Source organism: Ambystoma mexicanum, chromosome 6q (assembly GCF_040938575.1).
Source record: "Ambystoma mexicanum isolate Mex_15411 chromosome 6q, UKY_AmexF1_1, whole genome shotgun sequence".
Taxonomy (NCBI): Eukaryota; Metazoa; Chordata; class Amphibia; order Caudata; family Ambystomatidae; genus Ambystoma; species Ambystoma mexicanum.
Genome location: NC_090937.1, coordinates 872998651 through 873010658, shown reverse-complemented (window position 1 = coordinate 873010658; position 12008 = coordinate 872998651). Strand labels below are relative to the sequence as shown.

Genomic DNA, 12008 nt, shown 5'->3' with positions numbered 1-12008 from the left:
TGCCGGTAAGTAATAACAATGCTTTTGTCTTCACAGGCGGAGGTGCAGCGTGAAGAAATGTTCGCTGCCGATGGATCAGGTGAAGAAAGCGCTGCGTGTAAAGGTTGCCGTGCTAACCTGTTGTTTCTTGTCTTTGCAGGTGCTGCTGAATACTGGATACAGGAGTGTTAAGTATTGTTCTTGCAGGTTCAGGATCGGAAGGAAGAAAGGCTGGAACAGACTCGGTGAGCGTTCTGCTGCAGATGCAGAATAACGCGAAGCACGCTTGTTCAATCGGGTGTGGTTTAAATAGCCTTGGAGTGATGAGGCGTCTTCCTCCACGGCCCCGCCTAGGTAAGAAAAGAGTTCCAGTTCCAGAAGAGTTCCCGTGTTGTATCCAGGGAGTGGAGCTTGCCCCACCCAGGTAAGAAAGTAGTTCCTGTTCACAGAGGATTCCTATGTGGCTGGTAAGTAAGCAGCATGGTCTGCTGCAGGTAAGTCCACCCAAGCATCTTCATACATATTATGAGCCCGGTGCTTCCAGTGCCGGGACCGATGGCTTTGATGAGCCTGGTGCCACCGGCGCCAGGACAAGGTCCAAAAGGTCCCAGTGGGGACCGGCTGGTGCCTAAGATAACGGTTAGGGGCCTGCTTCCAAGGACGTTGGGCTGTTCTTGACTCCTTGGAAGCAGTGATCATGACAGCACCCCCCCTCAAGGCCCCTCCCAAGCGTGTCTTCTCCGGGGGTTTTGGCTTGTCGGGGTGATTCAAATGGAATTTCTTGACCAGACGAGGTGCGTGGACATGCTCTGAGGGTTCCCAAGACCTTTCTTGGGGGCCGTATCCTTTCCAATCAACCAGGTAATATAATTTAGATTTGGAGATTTTGGAGTCTAGGATGTTCTTTACTTCGAACTCAAGTTCTCCATCTACTAAAACAGGTTCCGGGAGTTCGGTCAATCGGGTTCCTGGTTGCACTGGTTTTAGTAAGGAGACATGGAATACTGGATGTATTTTCATATGCGAAGGCAATTCCAATTTAACAGCCACCGGATTAATTATGGCAGAGATAAGAAAGGGTCCAAGGTATCTCGGGATGAAAGTGCGGGGTCCTTTTAGAGGTAGGTGCTTAGTGGATAACCAGACCTGATCTCCCACTGCGTAGTGCGGGGCCTCTTTACGGTGCTGATCTGCTCCTTTCTTAAATTGAGCTTTAGCTCTTTGCAGATGGGCAGTGGCTTCCTTAAAAGCACAAGTGATCTCCGAGTGCAAGTGATCCACAGCAGGTGTTTCGAATTCTTGGGGAGGATCCAGGTTAGAGGTTCTAGGATGGTGTCCGTATAATAGGAAGAAGGGAGTCTTTCCGGTTCCAGAATGAGTCGAATTGTTATAGGCGTATTCAGCGATCCAAAGAATGTCCTTCCAAGGGTTTTCAGTTTGTTGGAGCATGCAACGTAGATATTGCTCTAGAGTTTTATTTGTCCTCTCGGTTTGTCTGTCAGTTTGGGGATGGTGACTGGTAGAAAGTCTCACATCAATTTGGGCTAAACAACAGCAACTTCGCCAAAATTGGGAGATGAATTGACTTCCCCTATCGGAGACCAAAACCGAGGGGAAACGGTGTAACCGAACGATGTTTTCTAAGAATTCTCGGGCCAATACTGAAGCTGAAGGTAGGCCCTTCAGGGGAATGAAGTGAGCCATCTTGGAGAATAGATCAACGACTACTAAAATGGTATTATACCCTGAGCATGGAGGTAAGTCCGTGATGAAATCCATGGACAGGGTATGCCATGGACAGGGAGGGATGTCTAGTGGGTGTAAGAGACCGGCTGGTTTCTCCTTCTGACTCTTATTCTGGGCACACACACCGCAGGAGATTACAAAGTCTCTAATATCCCTCTTCCATGATGGCCACCAGAAATGTCTTTTGACCTTTTCCATGGTTTTGGTTATGCCAGGGTGACCCTCCATTAGTGAATCGTGATAACAGAAGATTACCTGTTTTTGTATTTTCTCACTGGGCAAGTACAATCGTCCTCGGAAATATGGTAGGTCTCGATCCACTGAGAATTCTTTTCCCTTTAATTGCCAGCCCTGTAAGTCGGCCGGAGTTAAAAGTCATTTGACTGTAGTCTTAATGTCTTCAAAGGATTGAGCGCTGACCAAGCCCAAAATCCTTTGTTCTGGGATTATGGGTATTGGTTCTGGATTGGTCAAATGTTCATCTATTCCCATCCGGGAGAGGGCATCTGCTTTTCCATTTTTACTGCCTGGTCGATAAGTAATTATAAAGTCAAACTCAGCCAAAAACAGAGCCCAGCGAAGCTGCCTGGAAGACTGAGCTTTGGCTGTCTTCAGATACTGTAAGTTGCGGTGATCAGTCATTACGGTGACTGTGTGTCTGGCTCCCAAAAGATAATGCCGCCAGGCTTTAAAGGCCGATCTGATAGCTAAAAGTTCCTTGTCTGTAATTGAATAGTTGATCTCGGGAGCCGAGAATTTGCGGGACCAAAAGGCTCCAGGATGTAATTGGTGTGTGACCGGATCCCTTTGTGATAAAACTGCCCCCATAGCAAGACTAGAAGCATCTGTTTCTACGATGTAGGGGAGTTCTGGGCGAGGATGTTTTAGAACAGGTGCAGAAATGAATTTAGTCTTTAAGTCCTGAAAAGCTTGTTCTGCCTCGGTAGACCACTCAAAACGTTTGTTTTTCTTTAACAGAGCGGTGATGGGCTGGACTATTCGAGAGAATTCAGGGATGAATCTGCGGTAAAAGTTAGCGAAGCCTAACATGCTTTGAACTCCTTTTACAGAGGTTGGTGAAGGCCACTTGATGATTGCATCGACTTTCTTTGAATCCATATGGACTCCGTTAGGTGACAATATGAATCCCAGGAACTCAACTTCAGTTACGTTGAAAACGCATTTTTCGAGCTTAGCAAAAAGGTTATGTTGACGTAATCTCTCGAGGACCTCTCTAACGTGTTTCCGATGTTCTTCTTCAGATGATGAATAGACGAGGATGTCATCAATGTAGACAACAACACACACATCAATGAGTTCTCTAAGGACATCATTCATAAAATACTGGAAGGCGGCAGGAGCGTTGCAAAGTCCAAAGGGCATAACTTGATATTCAAACAGCCCATACTTGGTGCGGAAGGCCGTCTTCCATTCATCGCCCTCTTTTATTCGTACCAAATGGTATGCTCCTCTGAGATCCAACTTCGTATATATACATGCCTCTTTGACTTGGTCCAGGAGTTCAGGGATCAAAGGTAACGGGTATCTGTTTTTAACGGTGATTTGATTCAGGGCGCGGTAATCTATACAAGTCCTAAGGTCTCCTTCCTTTTTCGGAACGAAGAACAAAGCCGAGGAAGCTGGAGATTTTGAAGGACGGATAAACCCGTTAGCTAGGTATTGGTCCAGATATTGTCTGAGGTGAAGATTCTCTGGCTCGGTGAGGGCATAAATCCTACTGCAAGGAGGAGTTGTTCCGGGTATCAGATCTATTTGACAGTCGTAAGACCTATGAGGAGGCAGGGTGTTAGCTTGGTCCTTCCGAAAGACGTCTTGGAATTCCTGGTATTCGGTAGGTAATTTGGGAACCTCAGAAGAGATTGCCGCCAGTGAAACATCAGGCCGAGGATAACAAGTGGTAAAACATTCTGGAAACTGAACCGTCTTTGCTCGCCAATCGATCTGGGGATTGTGCTTCTCTAACCAAGGGATTCCCAGAATGATCTGGAACTTAGGGGCCTTGATCACATCGAACACTATTTTCTCCCGGTGTCCATCTTGGCTCACTAACGTCACTTCTTGGATGGCGTGCGTTACTGGTCCGGAGGCTATCTCCGTGCCATCCACTGTAGTAATGACGTCTTTTACTGCCTTAGGGACAAGAGGTAGATTCATCCTTGATACCATTTCACGGTCCACATAATTACCGATTGCTCCGCTGTCGATGTAAGCTTCAATTGCATGCAAACGATCCGGACGTTCAGGACTAATGAGGACCATAGGCACCACGAAATGCGAGGTCACGGGACAGATTTTAACGCTCGGCAAGAGGACCTCTACACTTGTCGGGCTAGGTCGTTTCCCTGCTCAGAATTTGTGGTACAGGTATCTGCGGCTCCTACAGCCTTCTTAGCTGGTTTCACTGGACAGTCTCGAAGAAAGTGCCCCGAGTTTCCGCAATAGAGGCATAATTGCAGCTGTCTTCTTCTTTCCCGCTCCTTTTGGGTTAAAGGTCCTTTCATGCCCCCTATTTGCATGGGTTCCACAGTGTCAGCTCCCCTAGTAGAGGTCTGTGGTTTAGAAAACATTTGGGTATCAAATTTGGAACGATCAGCCTTCCTGTTCTGTAATCTGTGGTCCAATTGGACAACTAAATCAATATAGTCTGAGCATTCTTGTGGAGGATTCACAACTTGAGCTAACACATCCTTGAGCTCTCCACGCAGGCCTCTGTAGAAGAGCGTTATTCTCTTATCCTCAGGCCATTGAGTTTCCACTATAAGTCTGTTGAATGAGGCTATATAAGTCAAGAGGTCTTGATTACCCTGTCGTAACGAAAGAAGTTCATTGTCCAAGGCCTGCCCTTGTGCATGTCTTGCGAACAGTTTCTCCATGCTGGACTGGAAGGCCTGGAAATCATGCAGAACCGGATCATCCTGAGTGACTAAAGGGATCGACCAATCTGCGGCGCTGCCACTGAGATAAGAAAGCACGAAAGCCACCTTGGTCTGATCTGTTGGGAAGGCAGCTGGTCGACATAAGAAGTGTAGGCGGCACTGGTTAATGAACACTGCAAATTTCTTTGGGTCACCAGAAAAGCGTTTGGGCGGAGCCAAGGGCACATTGCCGGGTAGATTGATTTGCACTGGATTTAAGGATGATGCAGAAGGATAACTTCCTCCTGGAGCGGGCAAAGGTGTCTGTCCTGCCTGCGTTTGTAGCAATTGCCTAGCGAGGTCCTCTGTTCGCTCCTTGGAAATTATCAGCTCTCTTCTTAGAGAGTTTGTTTCCTGATGAGCTGCATGTACTTCTGCTCTTAGTTCCCCAAGCAACTGGGCTAATTGATCAGTGTCTGAGGTTTCCATTGCGCCTGGGTAGGAGTTTTGCGGTGGGCTTCGCGTTCTGTAACGCTCACCTGATTCCCACGGAGGCGCTGGTCTTGGCAGGAAGGTGTCTGTGACCCGAAAAGTGATGTGCAGGACTCGATTTGCTTCTGGGGCCGAACCTCTTCGCACTGTGTGTCGAACTCGAAGAGTGAGATTTCTTAGATAGGTGAATGCTGGACTCTCCATCTGCGTCTGGTGCAGGGTGCCGTTGCCAGTTCCTTCACTGGTGAAACATAGGCCTCTTGACATCAGAGGATCGCTACCGTCGTTAACTGCACGAGCGGTGAGTTTCCGGACACCTTTTAGTCCTTATAGTCTTTAGGTGCGTGGGTACGTTAATATAGAACAGGACTCTGTATAATGCTTTTTCCTATTTGTCTTGCAGGGCTCTTGAGATAGGAGATGGTGTGAAGAGAGCCGAAGTTGGAGCCAGTGCCTTGGAATGAAGCGCTTGGAAATGCGTAAGTAAATGCAAGCGCTCTAACTGTCTCTTTTCCCTTGCAGCTGTGAGTTCGTGCTGAAGAGATGCTGGAAAACGCCGGAGTATCTGCAGGCGTCCTATTGTGGCGAGCGCGATGGACGTTAGTAAATACCTGTCTAATGTCTCTTCGTTTGTCTTTCAGATGCTGGGTTGCAGCGTTGAAGAAATCTGGAATTCGCGGAGTGCCGGTAAGTAATAACAATGCTTTTGTCTTCACAGGCGGAGGTGCAGCGTGAAGAAATGTTCGCTGTCGATGGATCAGGTGAGGAAAGCGCTGCGTGTAAAGGTTGCCGTGCTAACCTGTTGTTTCTTGTCTTTGCAGGTGCTGCTGAATACTGGATACAGGAGTGGTAAGTATTGTTCTTGCAGGTTCAGGATCGGAAGGAAGAAAGGCTGGAATAGACTCGGTGAGCGTTCTGTTGCAGATGCAGAATAACGCGAAGCACGTTTGTTCAATAGGGTGTGGTTTAAATAGCCTTGGAGTGATGAGGCGTCTTCCTCCATGGCCCCGCCTAGGTAAGAAAAGAGTTCCAGTTCCAGAAGAGTTTCCGTGTTGTATCCAGGGAGTGGAGCTTGCCCCACCCAGGTAAGAAAGTAGTTCCTGTTCACAGAGGATTCCTATGTGGCTGGTAAGTAAGCAGCATGGTCTGCTGCAGGTAAGTCCACCCAAGCATCTTCATACATATTATGAGCCCGGTGCTTCCAGTGCCGGGACCGATGGCTTTGATGAGCCTGGTGCCACCGGAGCCAGGACAAGGTCCAAAAGGTCCCAGTGGGGACCGGCTGGTGCCTAAGATAACGGTTAGGGGCCTGCTTCCAAGGACGTTGGGCTGTTCCTGACTCCTTGGAAGCAGTAATCATGACACAACCCTGTCGTTGCAGCTGCAGCTTCAGTTCTTGCGGTGCTCGTTGACGAGCGGTCGAAAACATCCTGCAAGCTGAGGCGTGCGGGGCACCTCGATGATGAGTGTTCGTTTCCGCAAAGAGTTACTGGAGAACTTTGGGGCAGCAAGGGCGTCGAGTCGTCCGGCGTGGTGGGAAACCCACCAGCGGATTCTCCTCGGTCGTTGGCGGCCTTGACTTTCTCCAGCAGGACGAAAGCGGTCGATGGTGATGAACAAGGGAGTCCTTGGATCAAATGTTCTTAGGCAAAGGGAGCATGGTGGCTCCGGTCGTCGACGGTGGATGGCGGACCGGTGCTTCTTTTCATTCTCCTCGGCGGTCCCCTTCTCCGGTCAGCAGCCTTTCGTAGGTCTGTCTACTAGGGAGCTTTGGAAAAGATCAGCTGGGGCACGATGGTCCCTCGTTGCTCGGGGAGAGGTCTCCTAGCCAGGTCATCTCTTGGATCAGTCCCTTGAAGGCACAGCAGTTTTCAGATTAGTGAAGGACAGCAGCAGCAGTTCTTCTTCTTCTTCCAGTGGGCTTCAAAGTTAAGCATCAGTTTCAACTTCAGCTTCTGAACGATTTCTAGCAGTAAAAGGCCCCCAGATATACTGTTGATCTCCCATTCACTCTTCTGGGTCAAACTCAGGCAACCAATCATTCAGATGGGCATTCAGGCAGTCAGGCAGCCAAACAGGCACATGGTGCATTCAGGCCATTCTTCTCCATCCAGACACTCACAACACAAAATGTGTATTCGGACAAGCACCACCCCATTCAACACTACACACTGCATTTATGCCAGTTTCGGGCAGGGCTGTCTCAATCATTGTGTCAACCACCAGATACTAGACACCCACAACATGAAATGTGTATTCGTCACATACTCCATTCACCCAGGTCCCAGCCCACGGCTGTACCCACAACATACAGTCATTGGGAAGGCTCCAGCCAGTCTGGCCTGGACTTCCCCACAACACCATATATGGAACTTCCACCCAAGAGCCAGTCAGGGGGAAGGGACAGAGTCAGGGATTCCAGGGACTTCGGGAAAAGTAAGGTAACAGGTGATAGAAAGCGAGAGGCCACCGGTCAACTGATTCCAATGGCAGGGCCCGGGTATCCTAAAATGGAGGATACTCAGAGCACCTGTCAAATTCAGCATGGAGCTGCCACCAGCCCATACTTTGCTCTGTGGGCCACACTTAGGTGCCCAAAAACATACACTAGGAGTACGGGGTCGTACTCCCACCCATGGGTGTCATAAGGGTATCCCAAGGGTCTGTTCACCAAACCAAATACAGGAAGAGCCGCATCGTCAGGAGTCCCACATGAACTCCGGTGTGGAAAACAAGACAGAACACATGATAAAAAGCAATAAAGGACAAGGATACGGAGGCCGTGTCCCTCTGATGCATTTCCAGCATCACAGCGCACACAAATAACGCACAGATAGCGAGATACAAACGTACATGAGCAGAAGAGTAGCCAGGAGGACTAGCTAAAAAAGTGTGCTTTCGCTGCTTTTTTAAAGCAAAGCAGGGAAGAGATAGAACATATTTTATTTGGGAGGTCATTCCATTCCTTGGATGCCTGCACTGAAAAGTTGCATCCACCAAATTTAGACAATTTGAAACGTGACTGTTTAAGTTTGTGCGAATCCCCTGATCGCAGGGAACGTGCAGGTTTATCGGGAGTCAATTGTTTCATAAAGGAGGGGCAGAGGATGACCAGCATTTGTGAGCCAGTGTTAGAATCTTATGAGGAACCCTGCCATGGGCCCGGACACCTCAAAGTGTTCCTCACCTAAAAAAAAGGGGCCCTCAAACCCTCATCCAGCAATCATGTCAATTCACAACTTTACAAAAAATGCTACTTATGGAGGGTTTATGGTGTTTGTTGCATGTAATGTTTTGTGTAAACACTGGAGAAAACAAGCGATAACATTCCTTTTCCATGGCTCCGGCATTTGATAATGATTTGTTATTTAAATTTGCCAACTCACTGTACATAGCACATATCTACATACAATAATTCCCAACCAAAGTAGTTGGTACTCATTTATCAACCTCTGATTAATGAAAGGCTGAGTTGGCCTTGCCAGGATTTGAACCTGCTATATGCATATCATGCATAGATCGCAGCAGCGCCAGCGAGCGCTCAACCTGGTGATCTATATCACTAGAGTAAGCTAGGAGGAGCAAGCAGATCCTTCTTCCCTCCCATCATCTATCACTCCCTTATCCCTCCCCCCTTCCTCTTGATTTTCTTCTTTCTTTTTTCTTTTGTTCCTTCCTTTTTTCTTGCTTCCCCTTCCATTCTTTCCCCTTTCTTTCATGGGCATCTTTCCTCTCCTCCTTTCCTTCCTCTCTCACATTGTTTCTTTCCTGTCTCTTTACCATCTTACCTCTTAACTTTCCCCTATCCTTCTACCCTCCTTGTTTTTGTCTCTTCTACCATTTCTCCTGTAATTCCGACCCCATTGTTATATTGGAAAATAGCAGTTAAAGATAAATGATTGTGCAAGGGTCAACAGGCTAGGGTGCACTTGAGTCGAGTACAATGATGGGCTCTGCTGCATTCTTCAATCACAACTGATACCAAAGTGCAGCTGCATCACCAAGCCCTTAGTCGAGACAGCACAAGAGTGTGATAAATCCATGTTTAGACATAAGCATTTAATCAGAGCATGCATGAACCCCACATCTGTGTCTGTCTAGGTATAGATCTGTCACGGGATCAGGGACCTGGATTTCCAATGCTTGTATGTGTTGTCTAGTCCTCCGGGTAAGGTGCCAGGAAAGGGTGATGTCCGCAAGCATGCATTTTCAGCTATGATTTACAATGCCACAATTCACCCCAACCATGGTGCTACCACACAACTCATGCCGCTCAGACAATCCCCAATCTGAAGCAATGCCACACTACGGTTACCACCTCCCCAATTCTACCCAATTCTACAGTGTGAGAACCATCCCTCGTTAAATCAGGCTAATGCACCTAAACTACTGAGGTGCTATTGCTAGCTGGAAAATTAGGAAAACCTGTCCTCAGCGCACCACGTGATGCTCAGACCAGTATGACACAGCGTGCTGCAGAACTGGCACTAGCGATAACCTGGCTTTAGATCGCTGTTTAGACTTTAGTGAAGTGAGAAGCTCTCACTTTCCACAACTTCCTGTTTTCTGTTCAAAACCCTGAGCAAACATGCCCTACACCAGAAAACATGTATTCAAAGGAAACGTGGTGCAATACACCTTATGTCCCTTGGGATCCCCCTGAGGCACACAAATGGCCCTTGAGTACAGGCCTTGATGCAATTTCAGAAAGGGGCATCAATGCAGCCACTGCATCTGAACCATACAGAGCCCGTGAGAGGTCCCTTACTGAGGGGCCTGTAACACAACTCCCAATGCACAGGGAAGCTCAGAGAAAACATTGTTTCATATCATTTTGTGCATTGGGGTTCAGCTGTGCAAGTGCAGAGGCACAATAAAAGGTAGGATCTGCACATTCAACCATACACCCAATATATATTAAAGCAGGTTGTTTGGATTAAGGGCCAGCGTTTAGATGCTAGAGACTGTGACTAACGGAATAAACAAAACTCAGCTTTTAAGAGAGAATAATGATCGTACGCCTCAGATATCAGCAAATGCAACCGTCTGCCAGCACAAATGTTCTTTTTATTTCACCCACCCTTGACCTGCAAAGGTAAGGAGGAAGCATTGGGCAAAGGCATTCAGGGAAATAGTTAAATTAAATTAGTTTTGCTGAAAGCCTTAATACCCATATTCTGGATATATAGTACATTTTGAAATACAATCTTAGGGCTTACAGAACGCAACAGCCGTATGCTGCAAAGTTTACAAGGTCAAACTCTGACTTCAAAGCCAACAGTTTGGACTGATAGCGAAAAGACACTATGACATTATGACACATTATAGTGCACACTTGTACTTGCCACACTTTATACCTAATGCAGAAGTACAATTGACTCTCTGTGTCCTATAATTGTACACTGGAACTTAGGAAATCAGCTCTTACAAGAAGCACTGTCCATTGGATACTCCTAATCAACGGACATGCACAAAATACACATACATGCAGCAATACTTACTACAGTTTAAGGGAAATTTCCATTTCTGTAAACTAAAATTACAAAGCTTTGTCCTGGTCTGTAGCAGTTTGTCTGTGTCGAAATTCAGACATTTTTAGAAGATAAGAGCTTTCGCTCATGGGTTAAAAAGAGACATGTGGAATGGATGCAGTTTGTTTTCAGTCTTGGAGAGCTTTCAGATAGGCTTGATCATGACCTGATAAGTGTGACATACATACATACAATCTCACTGCATGAAGGAGCCAGCAGGTACGATTACATAGACCCAGGGTAGCCCTGGTCGAAACATAGAGCTTCCTGCACATATTTATTGTGACACTGGAGCCACCTAAATAATGTATCGTCAACACTCCCTCCCAGGCCCACCCAATTTAAACCTTTAGAATTAACCGCCTTCACCACGCTTTTTTAGCACTGACGCACTGAGTAGCATCAAATGCCTTTAGCACTGGGCAGCACTGAGGGTGTTCACCACAGAACACCATCACATTCACATGCCCTTAACACAAAGCAGCACTGACAGGAGCGTAGCAGCGTAAACATCTCTTTTGCTGAGTAGCATCACAGAGCAGCATTAATGTTTTATACATTAGGCTGCACATTTGGTAACTCTGTCCTGTCTTTGCTGCAGCAGATAACCACTTCAGAACCAGTCCCGCCTGATTCGCCTAAACTGTAGTCGGACTGTGTCCATTTGCGGAGCCCTCCCACCGAGTAGCATCCCAAAGAAGTGATGCACCGGGCCTGGTCCAGGCTATCTTAAAATGGATAGACAAGCGCAGACTGTCTCGGACCTGCGACCAGAAACGCAGTGCCCACTAGCAAGCATTAGTGGGGCTGCCTCCAACAAACCAACTGTGCTGCACCATAAACGCCTTATGCACAGACGAGCAACATGGACAGCCAGGTCCCTAATACCCCCTGTGCCCACCTTATGAGAAATCGTATTCAATTGAAGGGTTTGTACCTTTTACCGAATAGAATGGTTCGCATGAACCAAAAGTTCTAAAAATGCTACCACCAAAGGTTCGAATACCAAACGTGCGATCCTTTGGTGGTATCATTGTAAAAAAAAAAAAAGAAACGGGGGCTGCGGGTGTCACCCCTGCAGCCTTCCATAAAAAAAAACTGGGGCTGCTGGGGTGTCCCCCGCAACGCCCCGCTCACTATACTTTACAGTATAGTGAGTGGGGTTTGCGGGGGGAACCCCATGCAGCCTTCCGTAAAAAAAAGGACCCTGTGTCGCCAGTTCCTGATCACGGAAGTGAAAGGGAACTGTCGCCACAGGGACCCAGCGTGAAGAAGAAGGTAAGTGGGGCTTGTTTATGTTAGGGGTGTGGGTGGGGGGTGTCATGGGTGTGTTGTGGGTGTGGGTGGGGGTGTGGGTATGTACGTGTGTTTGCATGAGAAAGGT

General features: G+C 47.5%; 1 protein-coding gene across 2 annotated transcripts in view; it reads left to right on the top strand.

Annotated features, from left to right (window-relative positions):
* Positions 1-12008, top strand: part of CBR4 (carbonyl reductase 4) — a 287767-nt gene that overhangs the window by 218746 nt on the left and 57013 nt on the right. The gene's annotated exons all lie outside the window — the stretch shown is intronic.